The following is a 25,113-nucleotide window of genomic DNA, read 5'->3' as shown; positions in this document are numbered from 1 at the left end:
CGGGAAGCTCCATTTGCAGAGGAGATATGAACAGAAGACTTCACTCAGCCTGAATCTGAGATTAACTCCCTGCAATTCAGTCATCCTAAAGCAGGAAATTGGGCTCAATAAATATCGTAACTAAGTGAAAGTTTCAGAGTAGGAAGTTTTCAAGTAAGAGAAAAGTGTTTTACAGACACTATTTTGCTTTTTACGATGCCAATGAATATATTTAACCAGATGCTGGTGGGTTATATATATTTTTTCCATCCTACCCATGACTTGATTTTCAATTTCTGTTATTCTGCTCCTTCCCATGTATCTTTAAAAGCATGTAGAGACCTCTCTTCGAGGGACTTGTGTTTAGCCACACAAGTTTGGACCAGTGGGGCCGTGACACTTGCTGTGAAAACAAATTGAAATAAAGCATCATTTTAAACAAAAATTTCTGAAATCAAGTATTAGGGGAGCAAATCATGTTTAAGAGACAAATACCCACCATTTGCTTCAACGTGGATGGAACTGGAGGGTGTTATGCTGAGTGAAATAAGTCAATCGGAGAAGGACAAACATTATATGGTCTCATTCATTTGGGGAATATAAAAAATAGTGAAAGGGAATAAAGGGGAAAGGAGAAAACATGAGTGGGAAATATCAGGGAGGGAGACAGAACATGAGAGACTCCTAACTGGGAAACGAACAAGGGGTGGTGGAAGGGGAGGTGGACGGGGGGTGGGGGTGACTGGGTGACGGGCACTGAGGTGGGCACTTGATGGCATGAGCACTGGGTGTTATTCTATATGTTGGCAAATTGAACACCAATAAAAAATAAATTTATAAAAAAAATCATGTTTAGGAGGTGATGACAGTTTCAGGTGGCTTTAAATAATGCAGGTTTCTTTTTTTTTCTTTTTTTCTTTTTTTGCAGCCAAACAAATCTAATATTGGCAATGAGCTTATTTCCACCCTCAGATATTATTTAAAGGAATTGGATCTCGTGAGCAACGTGGATCCGGGTCAAATACATGTTTTCATAGGAACTATTGGCAGACGTTGCCTTTCTGTTACGTTCCCCCCAAATAGGAATATAAATTGCATCCAGTGAAGTGTCAAGGAGTCCAGTAGCGGGTTTTGATTTTTTACGTGGTTCCGCAGCCCCACTTGCAGAGCTGCAGGCCTGCGGGCCCAGGACTTCCCGCGCACGCCTCCGGGCCTGACACATCTGCCCAAGGACCCCGCTGACTTGGCTGCGGCGTGGCCCCGTAGGCCCTGCTGCCAGGTCAGGTGTGGAGACACCGCCGAGCTGTCACTCCGCATGGTTTCCTGCAAGTCAGCTCTCTCCTTCCCATCTGTGTTGATCTTCTTTCAAGGCTTTTTTTCCACCGCCTGCCTGGCATGCATATATTTGTCTCTTAAGCCTCAGTTTGGCTTTCCGACTTGCCTTCCCAGGTCTCCACTCAAAATGAAATTTCTCCATTGGGTGTGTTTTCCCTTTCGTCCTGTTCATTATTATTTCTGGATTCTTAGGTTTGAGATGCACTCTCTCATGTCCTCTCGGGTCCTTTTGTATGTTGTCTGTCCCATTTTGAGGATCTCAACCCGTGACAGTCTACCACGTTGCAAGGTGTGTGTGCTTTTCTGAAGCGTAGTCATCGCAAAATGAGAGGACTTAAATATATAATGGCAATTTTTTTTTCCCCACTTCACCTTGATCTTGCATATTTCTCTGCAGCCCAGAGGTCACTTCTCATGCAGCATTTACTTTTCAGCAAGGATTTATTTGGATAGCTTTGATTGTTAATATTCTGGTGTGTCATCTTGCAGAGTCAGGGGTGGATTACCTAGGTGATATTTTTAGTCCGTAAAGGGCTTTTTTGATAGCTGAAGTTTTATTATTTGTGCTTTGTACTATTAATTGGCATTTGCAGCGATATTCTTGATTATGCATGGCAAATATAGCCTGAAAGGTCCATTCCTGAAGGTTTTGTTCCTGCAAAACACCCACTGAATTTATGAAGCGTGGTGCACTTATAATGGTCACTGGAGCAGGTTTAGTAGATAATCTGAGTCGAAAAATGAAAGAATGGGTGATATGATTACTCCATGTTCTGATTAGACGGCTGCAAACAGCTTCCTCCACTTGCAGATTAACACCATTTCACGCTGTTTTCAAACAAGGAATATCTGTTCTAAAAGTAGATCCCACAGATCCTGCTAATGCACGCAGTTCCACTTGTCTTTGCTTGAAATAGTCCATTAGCTTCTCTTTTCCTTCAAGAAATAAATCATTACTGTTTTCACCTATTTGAGCAGATTTCCTTAGTTATGGGCTGCAGTTTGAGACTGGTTTATGACTTCGTGCTTCTTCACAGTAGGACCTAGCACTGTTTGTCTTAGCCTCGTTACCCAATGTGTTTGTTATGGAAACTGTTTAGGGTGAAGTAAATCGGAGGAGAAATATGAAACTCAGGTGGGAATATAGTGCTCAGTGACAGCGGGTACTACTTTTCTCTCTTTATAGAGTCATCCACCCCATGAATACTAATTGAGTGTCTGTATCATGCTAACTACTTCTCTACCATAGAAGTTATAATTACAGCTGTAATCTGTGCTTCAGATCATTATAAATTAGAAGACTGTCAAAATTGCTATTAAATACATAAGAACACAATTGGAAAATTGAACAAAAGGTTTATTGAATAATTAGCACAAGATGCCATCGGTTATTGCTGAAATTATGCAACGAACCAAATTTTGAGGGAAAAAAAAAACAAAGATAGTTTGTCTTTCATTTGTCTTTGAGAAACAATCGGTATACACGTCAAGATTGATTATTACAGAAGCTATGCAAGGTATAAGCTTCAAGATTTCTGTTATATCGCTAGACTTTTTTGCCACTGAATCCCAAAAGTGAGCAGGTGGCTTAGATCTAAGCTGTGACAATTGAAAGTGAGTGTAAACACACTAAATATGGGTCTTCTCTGTTTCAAGAAGGTCGTGTCATAAAACTTCTCCCCACCGGAAGCTAATATTTCTTTGACAGAATAAGTTACCCAAATGTCTTAAACAGGACATATGTGTTCTTTGATCTGTTTATTGTCACCAGATGGAAATATCTCCCCACATTTTTTGTATTTAATATGTACTTCTTATTTTGAACAAATTTATGATTTTGTTCTGGTGACATAAAGCTGCCCATATTTGACCAATACTACATCTGAAAAATGACTATTGTTAAAGTAGGATTATGGTGAAACCCAAGAGTTTTTCCTCACTGTCAACAAAACAAAACAAGGCCATACACATAAGCCCTCACATTCTGGGACTCCATCCAAAAGCATTTAACAGTTTGGCTGTGCTCACCTTCAGAAAACCCATACTTTGATTCTAGAGTTTGGATACCAAGGTGTACTCAGAGGATCCTACCATTTAAGAAATAGTCAGGGAGGGCTTTGGATTTGGTCAGCTCCATTTTTCTGGTACCTAAAATCTCTATTTTCTTTCTCAGGCTGCTTGCTCTTCACAGGAGAGGAAAGTGGAAAATTGTATATATAAGTGTGGTTTTGTTTGATTTATTTCTCAAGAAGACACTCGGATTAGAAATTTCAAGGCAATACTTCGCACCTTCAGGATTTTAACTAATCTCATATTTTCTTTAATGATTGCAGCCATTTGGGATGACAAATAAATCTGAAAGTACTTTCTGTTTCATATCGTATATGTCTTTTTTAGTAAAATTCTTTATGAAATCAAAATCATAGAGCTCACATAAAATCGTAGAAACAGAAAGGAATTATGTGTGACCTTATAAAGCTTTCATAGATTCAGATTTTTTGTAACTGACTTGGCAACGCATTTCAATGCCAAAAGCCAAAACAAATGTATTACTTAGTTAGCAACTCCTTGATTGCCAGTAGGAGAAGTTAGCTCAAGGTATTTTATGGTGGCATGAAGAATACATGGGACCCAATCTTCAGAAGCGAATTGGAGGTTCAATTCCACGAGCACCTGCTTTCCAAAATTTTCCCTGACCCTGCATCTCTTATGTCTCTGCATTCACTTTCTCTCCCTGCATTGGAGATAATCTGTTTTATTTTTTTTCTACTCTTGATTGTAAACCATGGCCGACAACTCCATACTTCCTGAATGCGCATGCTCCCCCCTCATCTACTAATAAGACTAGTACTTTTTCTGGGTACCAATTTCAAATGCCAGAGAGAGAAACTCTGGCTCTGCCGAGTTTAAGAATTGACTCTTACTTCAATCAACCATGAGCCAGAGACATGAGGCTGAAGGGATATGGCTAGGGTCTGCTTCTGTGGCAAGATATTCTAGAAAAGAAGATAATATACACAGACACTGTGAAATCCTAACAAGAGTGATAATAATAATAATATATAAGCATCTACTGTGTTTCAGACTTAAGTATTTTTACTTATGTCATTTCATATAAACGGCTACTGGCAAAGCACTTAGTTGTCTCTGCACACTTTGTATTGTTAATCCTAACAATCTCCTTATCAACTAAATGCTATGACTTCCATTTCATATTGCAGGAACTCTTGCTAAAAGTTAAGTGAGTTATTAAGTGACAGAGCCAGAATTAAAATCCATATCTTCTGGTTCTTGGTTTAAAGCTTCTTACGCTGAAAAGCTGCCTCCTTTCTGCAGAGCATCAGTGATATAAAATTTTGTGAAACGTGGTAGTTGATCAGACCAAAGTCACCTACAGCTTTGTATTTGGTATCTAAGAGTAATATCAAGGGCCTTACAATCATATTTTTCATATTTTTTTCTTATTCTTTTCTAATCCTTCTGTTTTTTTTTCTTAAGCAAATATATCATTGAATAATGCACTTAGCTGCAAGTAATACATTCATCATAATCAAATGAGGGGCTTACTTTTCCCTTATAATAAGATTCAGGAAGTCATCAGCCAGAAAGTTCTACTGAGCAGTCATGATACTGCTGTCCTCCTGTTCCACTATCCTTGGGTTTTGGATTTCCCTCCTGAATTCCCAAATTGGTTGCTGCCTCTCTAGCCACTCTGTCCCTGTTTCAGGCAGGGAGAAGGAGGAAGTACAATAAGGAAATGGAGAAACTTTCCTTGATCGCCTGAGAGATTCCCTTTATATGGACTTTTTTCTGTATCTTAATTGGTCAGAATTTTGTCACACAGCTTCCTCTAAGGGAAAGCTGGATGGGAGTGTGTTTCTCTTTTTAGTACCATAGGAAGACAAGGGAGTGAGCCAACTTGTACTGTCTGCATTAGTGGGACTGGAAATAGTAACTCAGGTCTCGGTACCACATGCCTGTAAGACCCCCATCCCTAGTTTGCTTCACTTGGGCATTTTCAGTGTTTTCTTTGTTCAACTGAAGAACTGCAATTTCCTTTAACTCTTTTTAATAAGATTGCTTTCTAGCTTTTCTCTGACCTGTGGAGCCACTTTCATTGATTTCTTTTGAGTCTGTATCTCTGCACATACCCAAGAGGGTATATACATACATATTCCCAAGAGTGTACCCAAGGACCATCCTGTTCTCTCGATATCCCTCCTTTACATTTTATAGATGTGACTAGAGAGGTCTGGAGAGGCAAAGTTCCATAGCAACTTAGTGAACCTGAGCTACACTCCATGTCTCCTGACTCAGACCTGGCTCTTCTAAGCTTTACAAAATAATAAGTCTTTGTGCTTATATATGTCAGAATTTAGGAGCAAGATAAAACCACTGATATATAAAGTATATATTACAGAAAAAAAACCCTTTCGAAATCATCATTCTGTACTTGCAATTCCACAGAGTACGAGAAAGTGACTAGTAAAACAGGAGGCATTCTCTATTCATTCAAAACAAACGCTTATCGAGTACCTGCTATGTGTGAGGCACCGTGGAAGCCACGATACAGCTGTGAACACGAAAGAAGAAGCCTTTGCCTTCAATAGAGTTTAGGTACCAGATTACATGTAACTCATTCATTGATTTTCATATGCTAATGAAATACATACTAAGGGCTTACTCTATGTAAGCCGTACATAGTCCATTCTAAGTACATGGTATATAGTTTATAACAAGAAAAACAAGGTTCCTGCTCATTCTGAGCTGTGAAGCCAACAGTTATCCTATTTTCTAGGGATACACAATAAAGAAGTCAGAAACCATCCTTTCCCTGCTGGTTATTAACTAATGCAATGAAGGAAACATAGACACACGTACACACGTAAAATTAATTAATAGTGTTTCTTAATCTGGGGATTAGGGCAAGTTCTAAGCTTGTTTTTAATTTCTGGTACGTACCTTTTGACTGAGTGTGAAGTTTAGTTGGATTTACAAATGGATCTAGATTTCAGTGTAAATGCATTGGACTGAATTCTAACAACTTTGCCTCTCTCTACCTTTATTCCTTTGTTTTATTGAATTTAACTTGAATGAAATCTTTTTTTATTTGTCTAAGTCTATTTCTGTCTAGTAAGGAAGTTGAAATTGATCATGCCTTGACTTTGTGGGCCATCAGAGAACCATGACATTCCAGGGTATTGATTTTGTGGTGTTAAAGGGTGACAGATCTAGTGTTAAAGTGCCAAGAGTGAACCGGTTTCAGATTGTAGACCATAAGCAGTCTTGGCTTTTGCTGAGACATGACTAGCTTTTTAAAGTAATGGAGGGAATTGAAAGTCTTAGGTAATTTTTACTGCATAAACTTGGAGAGAGAAATTTAAGCCAGAATTGTGTAATCATACACACATGGAAAAAGGTTCACCTGTGATAAATATATATGCTACATATCTAAATATACACAACTGAAAAAATGTATGTGTGCATCCAGAAAACATACTCTGTGTTAAGAATATTGAGTCGTATTTCAGGTCAGTATGACTGAATCTTTTAAACACATGTTTCTTCTCACATATTGGAAGTTGCTTAGTAAAACTGAAGTTTTCTTGTCTTTTAAACCATTTTTGGAATCATTATTTTGCATTTTGTCTACGCTGTGTTTTCACTTAGATATTGTAGGACCTAAATTATGCTCACAACTCAGAAAAGCTAGAGGTCTCCAAGTGTAATGCTTGGCGATTTTCTGTTACCCCCTGGGACAGAGAATGTTGACAAGTACATTATAATAGCTGCTACAGACATGAATTGAGGAAGAGTATCCATGGTCATCTTTCAATGTCCCATTTTCCTCTGAATTTGTTCTTTTTCAATTTAATGACCTTTAGTGAATGCAATGAAAATAACGTTTTGATTATAAGATTATTGTGTGGAAAACTCTACTGAGCTAAGTCCAAGTGTATCTCTGGAAACTAATCGGAAGTGCACCAGATTCATTGACTTAAGCCAATCCATCATAGTCATCTTTTAATTTATTTCCACATGTTCTTCCAAGTTCCCATTCTTGAATGAGACTTTGACCTGCAAAAAAGAATAGAATGTATTTTATAATGTATGTTTGTTCTGTTTTCTAACAACATAAGTATTTTGCTTAAGCAGATTTGCTAGGAAGTGACAGCTTTGAAAAATTGGACATAGGAGCTGCTGGAAGCATTTCAGTTCCAGGCAATCTAAATAGTGCAGAGGGGAAAATGAAATATCACCGTGTTTTAAAGATGACAGTTTTGTCAAAGATTCCCTTTCACTCTTTGGCTTAAAACAAATGGAGTAAATCAAGTGTATCTGTTCACAACATACATGTGCACTCACAGAGGAAGCACTTCCTAGGAGTGTTTCTTTAGAGGGAACCAATGAGAATTCTCTTCAAAAAAATGTATCATGGGTTGGAAGACTATCATTTTCTCGGCCTAATGATTAGTTTGGCACCTTTGACGATCAATGAGATTTCATAAGATCTGCCTTTAATAAGAGAGCAAAACATAGTCTCAACACTGAGTATAGCATTACACATATTGGGGGTTCTTCAGAAATGTAATAATCTATTATTTTATTGTGGTGTGTGTGTGTTTGTGAGAGAGAGAGATTAAGAGAGAGAACAAGTGAGAGGGAGTTTTAATAAACCTAAGATTAGATGCTGAACTTTTTATGGATATAGTAAAAATTTGACAATATTCTCTACCTAAAAAAAAAATGCTGTTCGGTGAATTTGAAAAAGTATAGCAAGTTTGACAAAGCCTGCTTTAAGAACAACGTCATCACTAATTGGAGAGACAATGGAGTGCAGTCTAGTTAAGAGCAAGATACCAGGTTGAAACTTCTTGGCTTAAAAATTTCAATGCTGCCTTTTTTTTTTTTTTTTTTTTTTTTTTGCTGCCATTTTTTTTAGATCTGTAATTTGGAACAAGTTAATTTCTCAGTTCCTGAATCCCTTCATTGTTAAATGGGGTTAATGATGATATCTACTTCCTAGGACCGTGTCAGTTAGCCTGAGATCTCATAAACATGCAATAGAATGTTAGTTATTGTTAGTAATTAAAAACTTTTAATGTTATGAGTCCAAGAATAGAAGCAGAAATTTTTAAAACAATGCAATTCAGTAACTTAAGTTCAATTTTCCAGAAGTCTGTAATATATAGATTATATTCATTTTAGGATAGTCATAATTAATAGTGATCACATTTTTAAATTATTTTTAGCAAATGAAGCACTGCTCATTATCACTTATGTCCTATACATATTCTATAACATACTTTAGGAATTATACTGTAAGAAAATCCTGGTAATTTCCATCTTTAGATTCTAAAATTAGTTAATTGATTTCACGTTCACAGGTTATTCTGTTTTTGTTATACTATGTTGGAGGTGGTTATGTCTTGTAAATGAATGCATATTTTAATTATTATTTGTTCCAGCTCACTTTTGCAAGAAACGTTATGTTAATCTGTTACTTCCTGAAACAACTTCCATTTAATATGATACATTTATTAATTCTCTGTTCATTGTGTCCTTAATTTGTCTCTTATCAAAGAGATACTTAGTAGTATACTTTATCTGGATTATCACCTAAATCTGGCCCATAAAAAAGATCGATTCATTATGCTTTACACTAAAAAAAAAAAACTTATAACATGATCTATTTATACATTTTACTTCATTTTAGGGCCTATCAGCTTTTCATATTAATGGGATTGTCATTTTTATATATCGTAGGATTCTTAGTATGGTTTGGCTCTGTGCCATAATATTACCTATCCTCTTAACTCTTTGGAAACATTGACATATTTTCATTGCATTAGTGCAGGCTGAATTTTATTTCATGTCCAAGATGACAAAGGTCACTTCATTAGGCACCTCATTTGCCTTTACTCTCTGTAGTTTTCTGGTATCTTATACTAAGTATCATAAAAAAAAAAAAAAAAAAGTGTTCTGCTTCCATTAACAAAAAGTGAGCAGGGAACAAAAAGCCAATTATTTGCAGCACATAAAATCCTTATGATAATTTGGTAGACTTTAATTAAACTAATACATCACACTGCACTTATAAGACAAAGGAGCAAAAGAGAAGCAAATAATCTTTTTTTTTTATTCGGTTAGGAAACACCATATTGCTTTTTGATTAAGTGCTTTAAGACGTGTGACCTATTTTAAAGGGTAAGATTTACTGTCCTTTTCATACAAGGCATATTAAAAAAGTTCTGTATAATGGGAATTGGGACCACACCCCCCAAAATCTGAAATGAAACCATAAAAAAGTTTGGCTTAATTTTTTATTAATTTCTTAAGCATTTTCAAATTCTTCAAAATAAAAAGAGTCTAAAAAAATAAAAAGAGATTCTGCAAATTTAGCACATGTTTTTATTACAGAGAATTTAGTTTTGGTATTTAACGTATTTTGCTGGCTTTCTCTGCATTGCCATTTGTTCTTTTTGACGAACCCACTGCCATTCTTAATGTCAAGTGTAGTGTGAATTACAAGGATGTCTATGCAATTTATATATTTTCCCTGCATTTCACACCTGAATTGTAGTGGAATTAGAGATACTTGGTCTTTAAATAATCTCATTCCAAAATCTTTTTTTTTTAAGTTGTCATTTTCATAATTTAATTGGAAATAAACCGCTGAATTGGGAGTGAGGGCATTTAATTTTAATCCTAGGCCTGCAGCATAATCCTGAATGTGTCTTGTCACCCTTCTGGGCCTCAGGATTATTATTCGTAAAATGCAGTTGGTAGAAGGTGATTCCAGGTGACTTCTTTCTCTCTGCAATTATATTTGTACATTAGCTATTAATGAAATGTCTTTCTGTGTACTAAAAGTCAACATTTTAATATGCTCATATCAGTTTTTAAATCAGTGCGACTTAGTATTTACAAAAGTATTTATGAAAACATTTTTAGAAATTTCCAATTACCAGAAAGCGTAAAATTTTGAACCTGGTCAACCACAAATAATATTAAAAGAGAATTATATTCAACTTAGAAATTCATCAATTATTAACCAAAGGACCGCATAATCTCTGTGCCAATTCTTACACTTTCAACGTAGGTTCCATAAGCAGGAAACTGGATGGCTGGATTTTGTAATTTTGTCCTATCTCACATTTACTTTTTCAAGACTCAATTAACTCCTTGGACATTTTACTTCATTTCCTTGTTAGTGGATCAAACTCTCAGTGAGTTTATCCATCACCTGGTAACATTTTGACTACTTTCTGCTCCTTTCTGTGGGTGTTTAAGGCTCCCCAAGCAGCTCTCAATTTTTCAGGCGCACGATTGCAATTTCAGGAGCATTTAAGAACAGCCGAGTTTGCTATTCACTTCATCTTCTCATTAACATCTAGTCCCTGTCCAGGGAGCTTATTGCTTTGGCACATGAACACTAGCCAGTACTGCTCTTGTTTCCAGAGGTGGCCAATATTATGGTCTGAAGAGGATAATGATGATGGCTTAAGTTTGCATCATTTTACATTTTTATTATGAGCTTTAAGAATGGAAATGCATTAATGCTCAATTTTGGCCAGATGTAATTGGAACTGTGAAGCTGGGTTCCATTTTAGTGTTTTTGCTTCTCTAGTAGTCATTTTTTGTATTGAGCTCTATTGCTCCCTGGTTTAGGAAACGTGTTTCTTTAAAATATATTTATTTAAAAGAAAAACAAGAAAAAATAAAATAACAAATTAAGACACACAGGATTTAACATTTAAGAATAGGCTATTCTAGAGCAGGGATCCTCAAATACGTAATTAGTTTTAACAAATAGTTGTTTTAATTGCGTACTCTGGCTTTTGACAGTTAACTTAGTTTGTGTGTTTCTCTCTTTTTTCAGTCAACTTAAGGATTTTATTTCCTTTTTACATTTGCTTCTGTGAATGGACCTTTCATCTAAAGTTTGGGATATGTAAATTATATATATTTTAATACAGTTAATTTGCATTTACAGTCAGACATTTAATTATTCTGGTAAAACTTACTGCATTAGGGGTGCCTGCGTGGCTCAGTTGGTTAAGCATCCACCTCTTGGTTTTGGCTCAGGTTATTATCTCAGGGTCATGAGATTGAGTCCTGCATTGGGAGGTCTGTGCTCAGTGGGGAGTCTGCTTGAGATTATTTCCCCCCTCCCTGTCCCTGCCCCCCTGCACCTCCCTGCCCTCTCTTACACACTCTCTGTCACTCCCTAAAATAGATAAATAAAAGTTTTTAAAAACTACCCGAATTATCTTTTTCTTTAGTGGGTAAAGTCAAGCATAGTCGTCATCCTTTTCTCAGATGACGTAACTATTTCTAAAATGCTAGCAGGAGGCTTTTATAAAGAAGACATCTTTGCAGACAATATACATTTACTTTTCCTCTCCAAGACTCTTTACAACTCACAGCAGGGATCTGAATTTCTATTTGCTTACTTATTTACTTATTTTTTGTTTATTTTTAAACTTTTTTTTCTGAATACTGAAGTAATACACAGTTGTTATAACAATTTAAGTAGAGAAATGTGTATCTTAGAATGTAGAAATCTGTTATCAACTCCACCCCCAAAAGACAATTAATGTATATATATAAAACAGGTGTATGTTCTATTTTTTTTTCAATGTTAATACAGGTGACCCTTGAACAGCATAGGTTTAAACTGCGTGGATCCACTTACATTCATGTTTTTGCCGTACAGCACTGCAAATGTATTTTCTCTTCCTTATGATTTTCTTTTGTTTGTGTGTTTCTAATTTAGGTTGTTTGTGTGTTTCTAATTTAGGTTGTTAGAGAGTTTTGTCATTTGTTTTTGTAGTTACCAAACTGGTTCTTCATTACATGAAGACTTAGGTAAAGAAAGTAGAGAAAATACCTTACAATGGAGTTGGGTGGGATTCTGGAAATCTCCAGGGTTGAGGCAGAGGAATCTGCTCACTCTCTCCTGACTTCACGGGTATCTGCCTCACAGCTCCACCTCTTCTTGACCAGTTTCCCTCACTTGTGTAGATATTAAGCTAACCCTTCCTGACAGGCCAAGTTTAGGTTCAGTCAGTCAGTGAGCACTCTGCCTACTGCCCTCACCACTGCCCCCTCTCACTCTTCGGAGCTCTCACAGTTTTACCTCCTTGGCTCTTCTCTCTTCCTCCCACTGCTAGTAATCTTTTTATGTATGTGTTTGTATGTCTCTTCAATTAAAAAAAAAAAAGCCTTAGAACCAAGACTGTGCTGGTTGTTGCTTTGGATTTCTTTCCACATCTTCCATACTGCCTCTTACGTGATTGGCCTCTGTAACCCCTGGCATTCTTCCTAACTCTGAGATTCCATGATTCTCACAGGCAGTCAGTCAATAAATATTGATTCCTTGGCCGTCCAACCTAAGGCATTCTTTTGTTAGGACCCAAATCATCCATTTTCTGAAGTCAGGGCAAAGTGCGTAGATGAAGAATTGATACGAAAGTATCTATCCCCTTTCCTTCCATGGCCAGTTCAGTGGTGGACTCACAGTAGAAGAGGCTTCTGTTCTTAAGCATGTTGTTCAAACAGGGCTAGTGAATGGCCTATGTGTGTGTGGTGTGTGTGTGTGAGTATGTGTGTGTTCTCACATGTAAATGGGTATAGGCTTTCCTTTGGTTGGATAGAATTTATCTTGTTTGTCTTTTTCAATTTTTTTTTGGCAATTTAGATAACTTTTGAGTGTGTTTAAGTGGTTTCTTGAGTGTTCATAAATTTAAACAATTATGATAGAATCCTGAGTATGATAAATACATAGTTTAGGAAGCTTACATAAGTTTGCTTATTATTCCTTACACCATGGCGAAACTGGAGACATTTGCAGTTGTAATTTAGCTTGTGTATTTTTAAAAGATTCAAAGTCGTATAAAAAATAATTATGAGAAAACATAATGTATGGAAAAAAATATTTGATTAGGCACCAAAAGTCTTGGTTTAGAGCCCTGATTCTTATCTGTGTGATTTTCTGTAAGAAGATTAAGCTCTCTGAACTTCAATTCCCTCCTATGTACAAAATTACAATTTCTACTTCACATGTACTTTGCGAAGTAAAATTAGTTAAGGGCAATCTGGAAATAAACGTCCCTATAGGTGCTGCAGTAACTAATAATTATTATAACTTCTGGTTTAGGTATATCACTTATAAAAATCAAAAGGAAGTAAGAGGCAAAAATAATGTACAGAATTTTCCTTCTCATAGTCCTCCACGCTCACCAAAACCCATGTTTATGTTATGTCCCATTTTCTGTATCAAATGATTTTCTAATATTTTTAAAAAGTAACAGAAAAACTTTCAGTGCCGTTAAGTGGCTGTGCCCCAATTCAACTACTATGATGTACATTGATGCTCTAAAATATGAGTATCAACTTCCTATTCCTGGATTACAGAAACTACCATCAGTCGGCTTTCTATGCCATGATATAGACTCTGCTCTTCCTATGATACCTTTCTCTTTTCTCCAGATTTGAGCAGCAGTGAAGGAGAAAATCATGAATATTCATAGCACCTTTTTACATATCGCCAACTATACGCAAACAAGTTCAACAGATACTTGTACATAATCTCACCAATTACATAGGTGTGTGATTTAGTTTTGAAGTATATCTAATAAAAATGAATAGAAAAACTGACATATATTCCTTTCAAAATATGTATTTCCTTATGGTTTTGAAATGCTTGTTTTTTTATTTTTTATTTTTTTATTTTTATTTTTTTTGTATTTTTTTAATAATAAAGGCATGTCTGTCAGTTCCTATATATGAGGGTTGAGAGTACTCTTGAACCTAAATCTGAACCTTATTCTTATTCTCTGCATAATTCAGTTTCCTTTTCCTAGCACACTAGTCAGCCCTTGTTGGGAAGTCTGAAAAAGAACATAGCTTTGATAAGTTGCCTTTTTACCGATAAATTTCATTAATTAAATTCCCAGCTTATTTCAGTGTTTTTTGGTCAGGAAATGGAAACTGAGCGAGATATAAGGATGGCCTTGTAGAACATATTCCAGAATAACTTGATTTCATCTTGCTCTGTGTGTGTGTGTGTGTGTGTGTGTGTGTGTGTGTGTTTGAGAGAGAGAGAGAGAGAGAGATAGACAGACAGACTTGCAGACTTGTTGCCTGGGTAATAGAACAAATTGAGGAGCAAGGATGAGAAGCAGAGACAAAGGCTATGTCTATACAACTTCATCTGAATTGGACCTGACTGAAAGGTTGGTTTGGTCGGATTTGCTAGAGCCTCTCTCCTCAGTGGCAGGGATCTGAAAATCGCTCCCAGGGCCATTTTAATTAGCTGATTCAAATCAAAACAAATACATCCAGGTAACATCCATTTCTACTCTGACCCTCACCAATGACAGTTTTCAGAATGCTGATTCTTAAGTAGTTCTCCACGAACTCAATAAGTGATCTGAAGTATGCACCTTTGCTTTTAAACATTAATCTTTAATGGTAAGGAAAGAATCCATTTTTCTTGGCTTCAGTGACAGGTGAATATTAGTGCACAGATGCATTTGTTCAGTGCATCAAAGCTTAAAACGACAAGAACACGAAACCTGCTCCTACATAGTTAATTTATGAAATGAAACTTATGAAACATTATTCCTCAATGACATATTAATATAAGAATTTCATTAGGCTGCATGGCTCTATGGTGACTTTATTACTTCAGTGCATTCTATTTCTTGGGTGTGCTTTTAAGTTAAAAGTATGTCAGGTCTTGAAAACAGAAAACAAAACACTTTGATACTTCTGATTTCCAGTGTCTGTCTTAATTGTTTTACCTGTGTATTTACTTATTAAAAACCTTGTAAGCAATTTTATGTAGTATATTTCCTTGGAGAAAAGAAAAGAATATGGGAAAGACTGAAAAGAGAAGGTAGTGAAATTTTAGAAATTTTAGGTGGATAAACAGTTTAAGACAGAATTATAGAAGAAAAAATGGGAAAATTAATATGCTAGTAAAATAAAGAGCATTGGCTGCAATTCAAGAAAGTTCTGTTCCATAATCATATGACAAAGAATAGAAAGTCAATGATAACCGCATGACTTCAAAATATTAAAATTAGATAATGCGATACTACGATGTGACAATATGATTTCCTTAATTAGCTATTCTCAAACATGCATTCATTCATTAAATCAATTTTCACTGAGGGCCAACCATGTGCCAACACTGAGAATGTAGCGATAAACAGAATGGACATGACATTTGCCTTCAGGGAGCACATCGTAGCCTTGAATAGGATGTGAGAATTAAATGAGGGACTTTATGAAAGTAGTGAAATATTTGATAAATGCTATCCCAAAACATCACAAACAGTAAAAGTACATCACAGGAAGGTCTAATGTAGCCTTGGCATGCATTATGGCTACATCATTGTGGTTGGTTTGGGAATAAAAAACAATATCTGAAACTTTCAGATATTAAACTTTCACTTTTTATAGGCAGTTCTGAAATGAAACATGCAATCATATCGCGTGTGTAAAATAAGATAAACTATGTTTATTTTAAACTTATAACAAATTATGAAGATTCACTTATCAGTGTGCCTTGGTAAACATGTGCTGCTTGTGTAGTTGGCCAGAGCATCCCAAGTGATGTTAGCTTTTAGAGCTGCTACAGAAAGAAAAAAAAAATCATTTCTAGGAAAAGATAAAAATTAATTTTAAAAATTAACACATTTTAAAGCTGCTTAAATTTATACAGCTAATATTGATCATCTGCAATTAGAGCAATGTTTAAATATTTTCTGCTCTTGAATCTGAACAATTTATTTCAAGATTAGACATCACTTGTTTGGCTTTTTTTTACACCATTTTTTTTTCAAAAGTGAATTGGTCCATTATTATTGAAATAGATCATTTACTTCTTTTCTAACTTTGATTCTTGTGTCCTGATGCATTATTACATTGGAAATTAGGTGGAATATTTCTCTTTACTGATTTTAATTCTTAAAGGTATATACTTTTAGTAGTGGACAGTAGCATTTTTATTCTATGGAAGTGATTTATTATCTATTTTGGCAATATTCAAACTTAGTAGAGATTTTACTAACATGAAATGTACCATCAAACTAGAAGACAATACTCTGTGTACCTTTTGGAGCTGAGAGCAGAAATCAGCCTAATGGTCAAATTCAGAGAAATATTTAACACTATTTAAAACTCACATAAGCACCAAAATATTTTGAAAGAATGTTGCCATCACTTTTATTTGTGCAGCTAGATACAAAGTTGGAAAACATTGTCCTTTTAGGGTCAGGACTTTGAAGGGGAGACTAACCCATCCTTGCCCTGATATCAGCAGACCATTTGTTGATAGCATGCAAATTGCTCAGATCTCTGTAAAGAGACCCTGAACTATCTAAAGATTGTGTTTGGAGACAAGAGAGCTACTTTGAAGAGTGTGAACACTCAGATCAAGAGCACATCCCAGAGATCTTAAGGACTTGCAAATTGTAAAAGCTGTGACAACAATATTACCATTTCATTTTTCTTTGTATTTGTAGTGTAAACAAAGCCAGCAACCCTCTCTAGCCCTCCACCCCTCATCTGGTGACATTTTCATAGCCTTGAAAGGCTTGAAACCTGAAAACACAATTAATTCAATGTTTCTTTTACCATGCAAATATCTCTTGTCAGAGATAGCATCCTTGAGATTAGCCAGCAGTGTTGATTTAGATACCCCAGGGTGGTTAATTCTAGGGAACTGTTCTGTCTCTATGACTTCTCAGAGGTGATGGCCATTGCAGATACATCTTAAAGAAGGAGTGAATACTGTCAGCCAAGATGTGCACCCAAGCTTTGGAACTAGGCTCGCAAAACCCTACTCACATCCCTGTAAAGCAGACATATATTTTTGTATTTTTTATAGGTGGATACAGTGCAGACCACGAACCCCCTCTGGCCACATTGAGGAATCGTGTAAAATGAATGTATATGCTCGTAAGTGAAATACATGTAATGCTCCAACTCAGTGTGTTGGATCCTAATAGACCTGAATTGTCTTGTGTAAAAACAAATCGATTCCCAAGGGGCAGGACCACTATCTGATTAAAACGAAGCTCTGATTTTGAAGAAAACAAAAATGGACTTAAAATAAAATCTCTGCACAAAGGAATCAAACTATACTTGGCAAACAAACTGAAAAAAAAATCAAGCTCTCAATATGGAATAAAGGAGGGATGTGAGAGAGGTTTTGCAATCTTATCAATTACTGTGGAGAAGCAGAATCAAATATCATCATACTCAGGAGTGTGAAAAGAAGAATAGGAAATCCTCTTCCTTCAGTTTGCACTTGAATGGACTCAAGCTAAGAGTGGAGACGTATCCTGTTACTGTTTATAGTTAATAATGTGGAGATTAGTATAGATGTGATTTCGTTTGCCTTGCTTGAACTAATTGGATGCATTATGTAGAAATCACCTGAGCCTGTGCTAGATCAACAAAGAAAATGGAAATGTATACCTCAGGACTGAATTCCGGGAAAATTAGACTGTTCAATGCTATTTAATAAGGCGTTAAGGAAAAATACTACTGCCAGTCAGGGAAAGTAGAAACTAGTGGACAGGAAAGAAGATAAAATTTAGGTCGTTCTGATACTTGCTGAAATATAATTTATTATGGTGTAAATGCAAAGGATGGATCCCAATATATCTCACAGACAATTTACACAATTTCTGCTTGAATTTAGGGTAAACCACGTACATGTTGAAGGAATGTATGGCCATGATATCAATAGGAAACTGGCCTTTAAAATGTGCGGTCCTATGCATTCCCGTATGCAGGGAAGGGCTTTTGTGTTTTGTTAAGGATGGATTGCATGCAGGAAGTACCTCTTTGCATTGTAGCTACTTGCTCAACTGAAGATACTGTATAAAGTCTAATTTTTGTATGAGTGTGAATGTATGTGGATGCATTTGTGTGGATGCATATGTAAGTGGAAGGAGGTAAAATTTAACGGTTGACATTTGCACTTTGGTTTGTTACCTAGAATGTAAAGAGGTAGAGTAAACTGTCTTAAGCCATTTCATATGTGGTATCATTATTAAAGATAGTTATTCACAAACAAAGCCATTCTGACCTAGAATGGCTACTGCAAAGGCTCTCCAATCAAGTATAATATTTATGAGCACCGAGCCATTTCAATTAATACAGTTCCAATGTCTGAAAATAATGAGAGTAGGCTCCTGTGAAATCAGTTTGAAGACAGTTGGAAAGTCCGTGATACTCCTTCGGGCTACTTCCCTCAGTGACAGTGGATGTGCATCATGGATGCTCTTACAGAAGAGATTTGGGAAATATTCATTTTTTAACTCTAACTTTTTAACCTACCTATAGGTTATAGTTTTTTCACTTTTCCTCAACCTAAATTAATAACAAGTAATCATATATTAACATAGGTAAGACAGTAAATATTTAAAACAGATTTACATATTTTTTGTAGTCACCATGTGCCATAATAGTTTTGGAACTATTGTTCCCCGGTATTTGTATTCATTTTTCTTTATCTTGCTGATTAACTTTATAGTAGAAATTTTTACCTCTTCTTTCTATGTGACAATCACCTGAAGTTGGTGCCCATTCTATACTGTTACAGGGATTTTTGTCTTTATTTATGCTATTATAATAAATTATAAGTCTATAAACTGTATAATTCTATGGTATTGAATATTTTTCTGTGACCAAAATAATAAAACAAAATCCTGCTTTATAAGATGACTATATGTCCTGTTTTAATACTCTCGTAAAACATAGTGTGACATAAAATAGGCTCATGTTGCTGGGTTTTGGCATATAGTCGCCTCATCTTCACAATTTGAGAGTGAAGAGCTTAGCCACTTTAGATTAAAAGGTTTGACAGAGATGATTTCAAGGGTGTGAGCAGAAAAGTACCCTGTATTGACTGACTCGGGAGTTTTGATGTCAAATTTTGCTCTACCACTAAACAACCAGATCTGATGATTTTTTTTTATTTTTTTATTTTTATTTTATTTTATTTTATTTTATTTTATTTTATTTTATTTTATTTTATTTTATTTTGGTTGCTCGGATTTCTTATCTATAAAGGATGGATTTGGACTGTGCTGTCAATTTTTAGATCATTTTCACTCTAAACCCCTAAGGTTTTGATAGCTTGGAAACATTACAGGGCGACACTTAATACGGATCATATTAATACTCAATAGTGATCATTAGTATTAAGGGAATGGCATGCTGTTTTCCACTCCAAGTGACCTAAAGCTGAACGTGTGCCTTTAGAGCAAGGGAGGATACTAATTTACAGTTGTTACTGTTCATCCTTAGTTTGACTTAATGGAAATATGTACTGAAGTATAAATAATCATGTACTGGGATCAATAGGTATCTCTAAGCTAATTGAACCAAGAGGCACCCAAGTACAAAATCACTCAATTTGTAACAGAGAAAATCCTTTTTTGTTCTGCACTGAGTTGAATGCCTTCCCTGGCAGATTGTTAAAGTGCCAGAACCAGTTTTTCTTGCTCTTTACCCCCCAAGGATTGATCAGCACATGAAGCTCTCTTTGACTTCAAAGGCATTCTGGACTTGGATCTGCCTGGTTGGGTTCAGGAGAGAAGGAAACCCTAGCCCCTGATATTTACTGCTGTGGGCCCTTTCATCCTATAGTCCTCTGCTTGGGGGAAGCAACAGGCAGAGGAGTCTTGCAACTGTTATAATTTCGGGATTAATGTTTAGTCACAAAGTGCCTCACGCAGAAAAACAGTGCTTTTATTTCAGTTTCCCACTGCTACTCCAACTGGGAAAGGTCAGAGGAACAGTATGAAGCAAAATGAGAGCATATACACTATGTCAATTTTGGGGAGGAGGGCACATCCGTCCTTGCAAGATGGTGTCACTTTCAAAATCACAAAGGTGGCATGGATGAACTTCAGGAATCCTTATGTAAAGAACTGGTCACACTGAACATTTTTTTTTTTTTTCATTTTGATGAAACTTCTGGTCTTTTTGGAACAGATTTAGGTAATAAAATTTAACTTTGCCAGTTTATTCTTTGTTATACGAGATTAGAAATTTAGATGGGAGACTACCTACCAAGCATCTCCCATGACCCACTCTCTTTAAATAAAACGTTTACTCTTGCCTTTGACTGTTCCCATCAAAGAGACAAAAAAAGCATAAAGAAAGAAAGTGGTTCTCAAGAGACACGTGGAGCAACTGTGAACGACTGCCATCTGAAAGTTATGTTCAGAATCCATCATCAGATTGGACTCACATAAATAAAAATTTCACTGAAACATAACAAAAGCTTTCAAAAATATTATTGAGGATTAAAAGACTTGCTTTTTGTTTTGTTCTGGCTATTATTTTTTGGTAGGCTACTATTCCACTTCCTGGTTTTGATAAATATTAATTGGTTGAACTGATGTTAATATTGCTTTGATGACTTAGCTTTAAATTATTTTTTTAACGTTTGGTTTTAATTCCAATGGAGTTAAAAAAACAGTTATATTTGTGTCAAGTGTACAAAATAGCGCTTCGACAGTTCCATATATTAGTCGGTGCTCATCAAGATAAGTGGATTCTTAATTCCCTTCACCTGTTTCACCCGATTTGTGTTACCAAGTGCTGACTCTATGCAGATAATATATTAATTGCTCTACTTAATATTCATATCAGTCTCATGAAGCAGGTATCATTATTGTCATACCATCCATTTTACAGATGAGGGAAATTAGGCACAGGGAGTTTGGGTAGATTTGCAAAGATACAGAACCAGCAGGAGGTAGAACTGGGCTCCCAGTCCTGCCACTCTGGTTGCAGAGGCTCCACTTGGCAGGTGCATCACGGAGCTTTCAGGCCAGACATTGTAAAAGATGGGGGTACAAGTTAGGTCCTGGAATTATATCACGGTACAGAGGTGGATTTTTTAGTTCTTTAGATCACGCACCTGTTAACGTGAGTGAGGCAGATTCAACATGCATGGCTTGGATGTGAAAGGCATTCCGAAGTTCTAGCACATAGAAGTACTGGATACGGATGGAATCTGTGATAGAAAGTTGGTTTCAAATACTGGTTTCAGGGGAGAAGAAATTCTTTTCTAACTCACTTGCTTTGCAGGCTTAAAATATGTTACTACCTATTTGCATCAAACATTATTTGAAAAGGAAGCCTGCCGTGGACTGAGGCCAATAACAACTGCATTCTTTGAACAAGAGGAGCTCATGGTCTAATGGGAATTCCAGCCACACAGGCTAATTATTACAATGCCATGTGCTACGTGAAGGACTATGATAGTGGCTAAGAGTGCAGTGTCTGCAATCCAGGTTGCCTGGGTTTGAACCATGATTCAGACACTTTACAAACTGGCCTTTGAACAAATTACTCCACTCTGCCTCCATTTCTTCAGATGTAATATAAAGGTAATAACAGTATCTCCATCATACATTGATTGTGATTATTAAATGAGAATTAGCCAGGTAATGTGACTATGGCACGACAAGAACTCAATAAATGCTGGCAATTGTTAATTTCCTTGTTGTTGTCCTATAATTAACATACGAATAGAGTGTAGTTGCTCCTGACTGAGATGTTCAGGGGCTAAAATAAACTGAATATCACTGTCACTAATGAAAGAAAAGGCACCTCACAGAAAAGCAGTGCCAAGCCCTCGACATACTTCATATACTATGGCGTGAAGCTCAGCAAAATTGTGCAGCTATGGGCTCTCCAGGGGCATTCATCAGTTACTGGTCTGCTACAATTCAAATCTTAGAGCTCTCTGAGCTGTAATTTTTTTTTCAAGCATAGACAAGTGAAAGGAAGCTGTGAAAACTGAAATCAAACCTGTCACAATCCAATGATGAAAGTTGCTAAAAGGTCAAAGAACAATTTTTGAAGGATCACTTCATCTATAATCATAAGGGAGTATAATTTTCCCCAATTATTAGTAGCTTAAAAATTATGAAACTTAAGAATGATAAAGTATTTGTCAGATTATCCTAAGAACTAAGAATGATGTTGATTTTGATACCCAATCCATAAATAAGTGGCCGTTATTCTTTGCAAATGTTTAATAAGTATCTATTAAATATGATGAGAGTTTTATTTTCGAAGTCCTTTATTAAGCAGAAAATGTGCTTTGTAATAAATAATAAAGATGGGATTCGGATGTGTGAACTATAAACCAAATAAACACTGGCTACATTGAACTGGACAATATTTAACACTTGGAAAGTCAGTGGCTTTCATTTTTAAACATTGTAATTGGCTAACTAAGCATACTGGAGAGGAATAAAACAAATAAACTATCATTGAAAATGCTGTTTTGCCCATCTGAAACTGCATTTTGGATAAAAACGCATCGAATACCAATTGTGACAGGAAAAATCTAGACCTCAGAAACAGCTCTGTGTTCTTGGGCACACACAGCGTTGCTTGTGAAAACATGAGGAAGTTGTATTTTTATTTCACAACTTAGGAACTGAGCAACTGAAAAGAAACAAAGCCAACTACAGATTTTTCTTAGGGTATATACTTCAATGATTTTACCTTTTTCATGAAAGGGCGGGCTACTCTATAGTTTTATGGATGCTAATACCGCCATAATAACCTACCTCATGCTTCTTTTTGTGCATTTGTAAGGAGGAGTTAAGATTAATGTAATTAAAAATAAACACCTTCCTGGATTGTATCCCTAGATGTTAGGTGGGAAATGAACATGTCCTGTTTTAAGAGACTGGAGTTTTGAGAGCAGGTCCAGCTCAGCCTGTTTTCTAATTGCTACAGCCCAACAGTGTCAGTGGAAATTCTGCTGTCTCAGTAGCTCATGAGGGGGACCCAGGTCTCTCATCTTTCTTCCTCTCTCTGTGTCTAGCTGTTAAAAGGCGGGTCTGGAAGGATTCTTTTTTCCCCCTCTTATGTGTCAGGCTCATGAAAGCAGCAGATATTTCGTATATGCATTCTAGAAAGATCAGAAACTGGCTGTCTCCTGATAATACATTTCAAGCGGATATAGTGCATTTTAACTTTATGCTGGTTGACTTTTTAAAGTCCCTGCATATTTATTACGTAAAAATCTGCCCTGTCTTGAATCCCAAACTGAAACTTGATTGTTAAAGTCATGTAATTGAAAAACAAAAAATCCGTGTTAAGAAAGACACCAATAGCGTTAAGGAAACAATTTTTCCCATGAGCCTTTTTAATCAAAATTCTATGATGGCTCGTCACATAAATGCCTTACTATTCACATGGAGAAGTTTGTGAAAATGTTTATGAGGATGACTTCCAATTAGTCCTACTTTAAGAGAGGTTATATTCAAATGCATATCAAGGATCTATAAACATAAGATCTTCTTACCTTTCAGGAAACCATTTTCAATACCAGGAAGAAATGCAACACATATCTTGTACCAAGACCTCCCTAATAATCACGTGCTCTTGTCCTCTGAGATTAACATTTGGATTAAAGAACATGATTAAAGGATGCTAAATTAGTGGTTACCAAGTTGAAATGGCACAAAAGTTAAAACGGTGTAATACAGCAATCTATTTCATGTGATATATTGCTTATACCAATTAATTAGCAGTTTAATTAGCATGATGTTTCATGTTGTGACCTAAGCCATTGTACTCCCCGTGGGTCTAATGGAGACAATGAAGGAAAGAAGAAAGCTTCAGAATTGTTGATGGCTATGTCACATGGCACCAGAATTAAAAATAATTCTTCATTTAGGGATGCCTGGCTGGCTCAGTCTGTAAAGCATGCAACTCTTGATCTTGGAGTCTTGACTTGGAGCCCCACAATAGGGGTATTTTTTTAATGCTTAAAAAAATTCCTCATTTTAAAATAAAAGAATATGCATATACTTTTTCCCCCTCTACTCAGAACATATTTTTTTAAGCATTTCGATGGTATGAAATACATGAATTAAAGGCGTATCAAGTAACTAAATGTGCAATAGCATTAAATGAACTACATTTTAAGCAGCAAGTGACCACAAATAACTGCCTAAAGGCTTCACTTGGATAAAACAGAAGTACCTCTCACGATTTTGAGAGCAAACATAAAAGATATGTATTAGGGTGATCATATTTTTGAATATATAATGTGATTCGGAGGATTCTATTAAGGGCCATTGAAATTACTTACAAAGGATTGCATTTTGGAAAGCCACAATGGAACTCTGCCTTTGGACAGGCCCGAGCAGAAAAAAAATATGCATCTTAGAAATAATTTATCAAGTGCATGACATGAAAGGGGTCTCTCATCCTTTCTTCCCTCCCCAGTGAGAACATATTCAGATTGTGTGTGTTTGTCTTTATCACATAAAATGAAAGTTTCTGCGGGGCCAAAGACAGTCATCCGGCAGCAGATTGGTTCTGCCTTTTAACAACACCGTGAAGAATGGGCACAGTTGTTATGAATATGGGGCTATAAAGCACAACAAACCTTCTGGAGGTGCTTTTCTCTTCATTTTATACTGCTGACAATTCAGAACATACAGAGAAATAAAATAATTTGAGGATCTGACTAATATCCTTAGATTTTGTCAAGCTCTTTTTCCCAATCACTGAAATCTGTTGGCTTCTTTCATGGCTATATAATTAGGCTATTCGTTTCCTTTGAGCTTGCGTACTACACTAGGTCCAGAGGGCTCTTTTTTCCCTTTCAAAAATTGTTCCGTAGCCTCTTTTGGCAGTTAATGTATGGATGCCATTTGGAACATTGCTGGTTATTATGTTGCTCACAAATATTTTATTGTACACAGAACTGAGTATTTATGGAAG

General features: G+C 36.1%; 1 protein-coding gene across 2 annotated transcripts in view; it reads left to right on the top strand.

Moving 5' to 3' along the window:
- PCDH7 (protocadherin 7) overlaps nt 1–25,113 on the top strand; it is a 416,043-nt gene that overhangs the window by 46,821 nt on the left and 344,109 nt on the right. The gene's annotated exons all lie outside the window — the stretch shown is intronic.

Source organism: Canis aureus, chromosome 2, assembly GCF_053574225.1.
Source record: "Canis aureus isolate CA01 chromosome 2, VMU_Caureus_v.1.0, whole genome shotgun sequence".
In the NCBI taxonomy this organism is placed as follows: Eukaryota; Metazoa; Chordata; class Mammalia; order Carnivora; family Canidae; genus Canis; species Canis aureus.
Note: the sequence above shows the minus strand (reverse complement) of the source record. Positions and strands in the feature narration are given on the sequence as shown.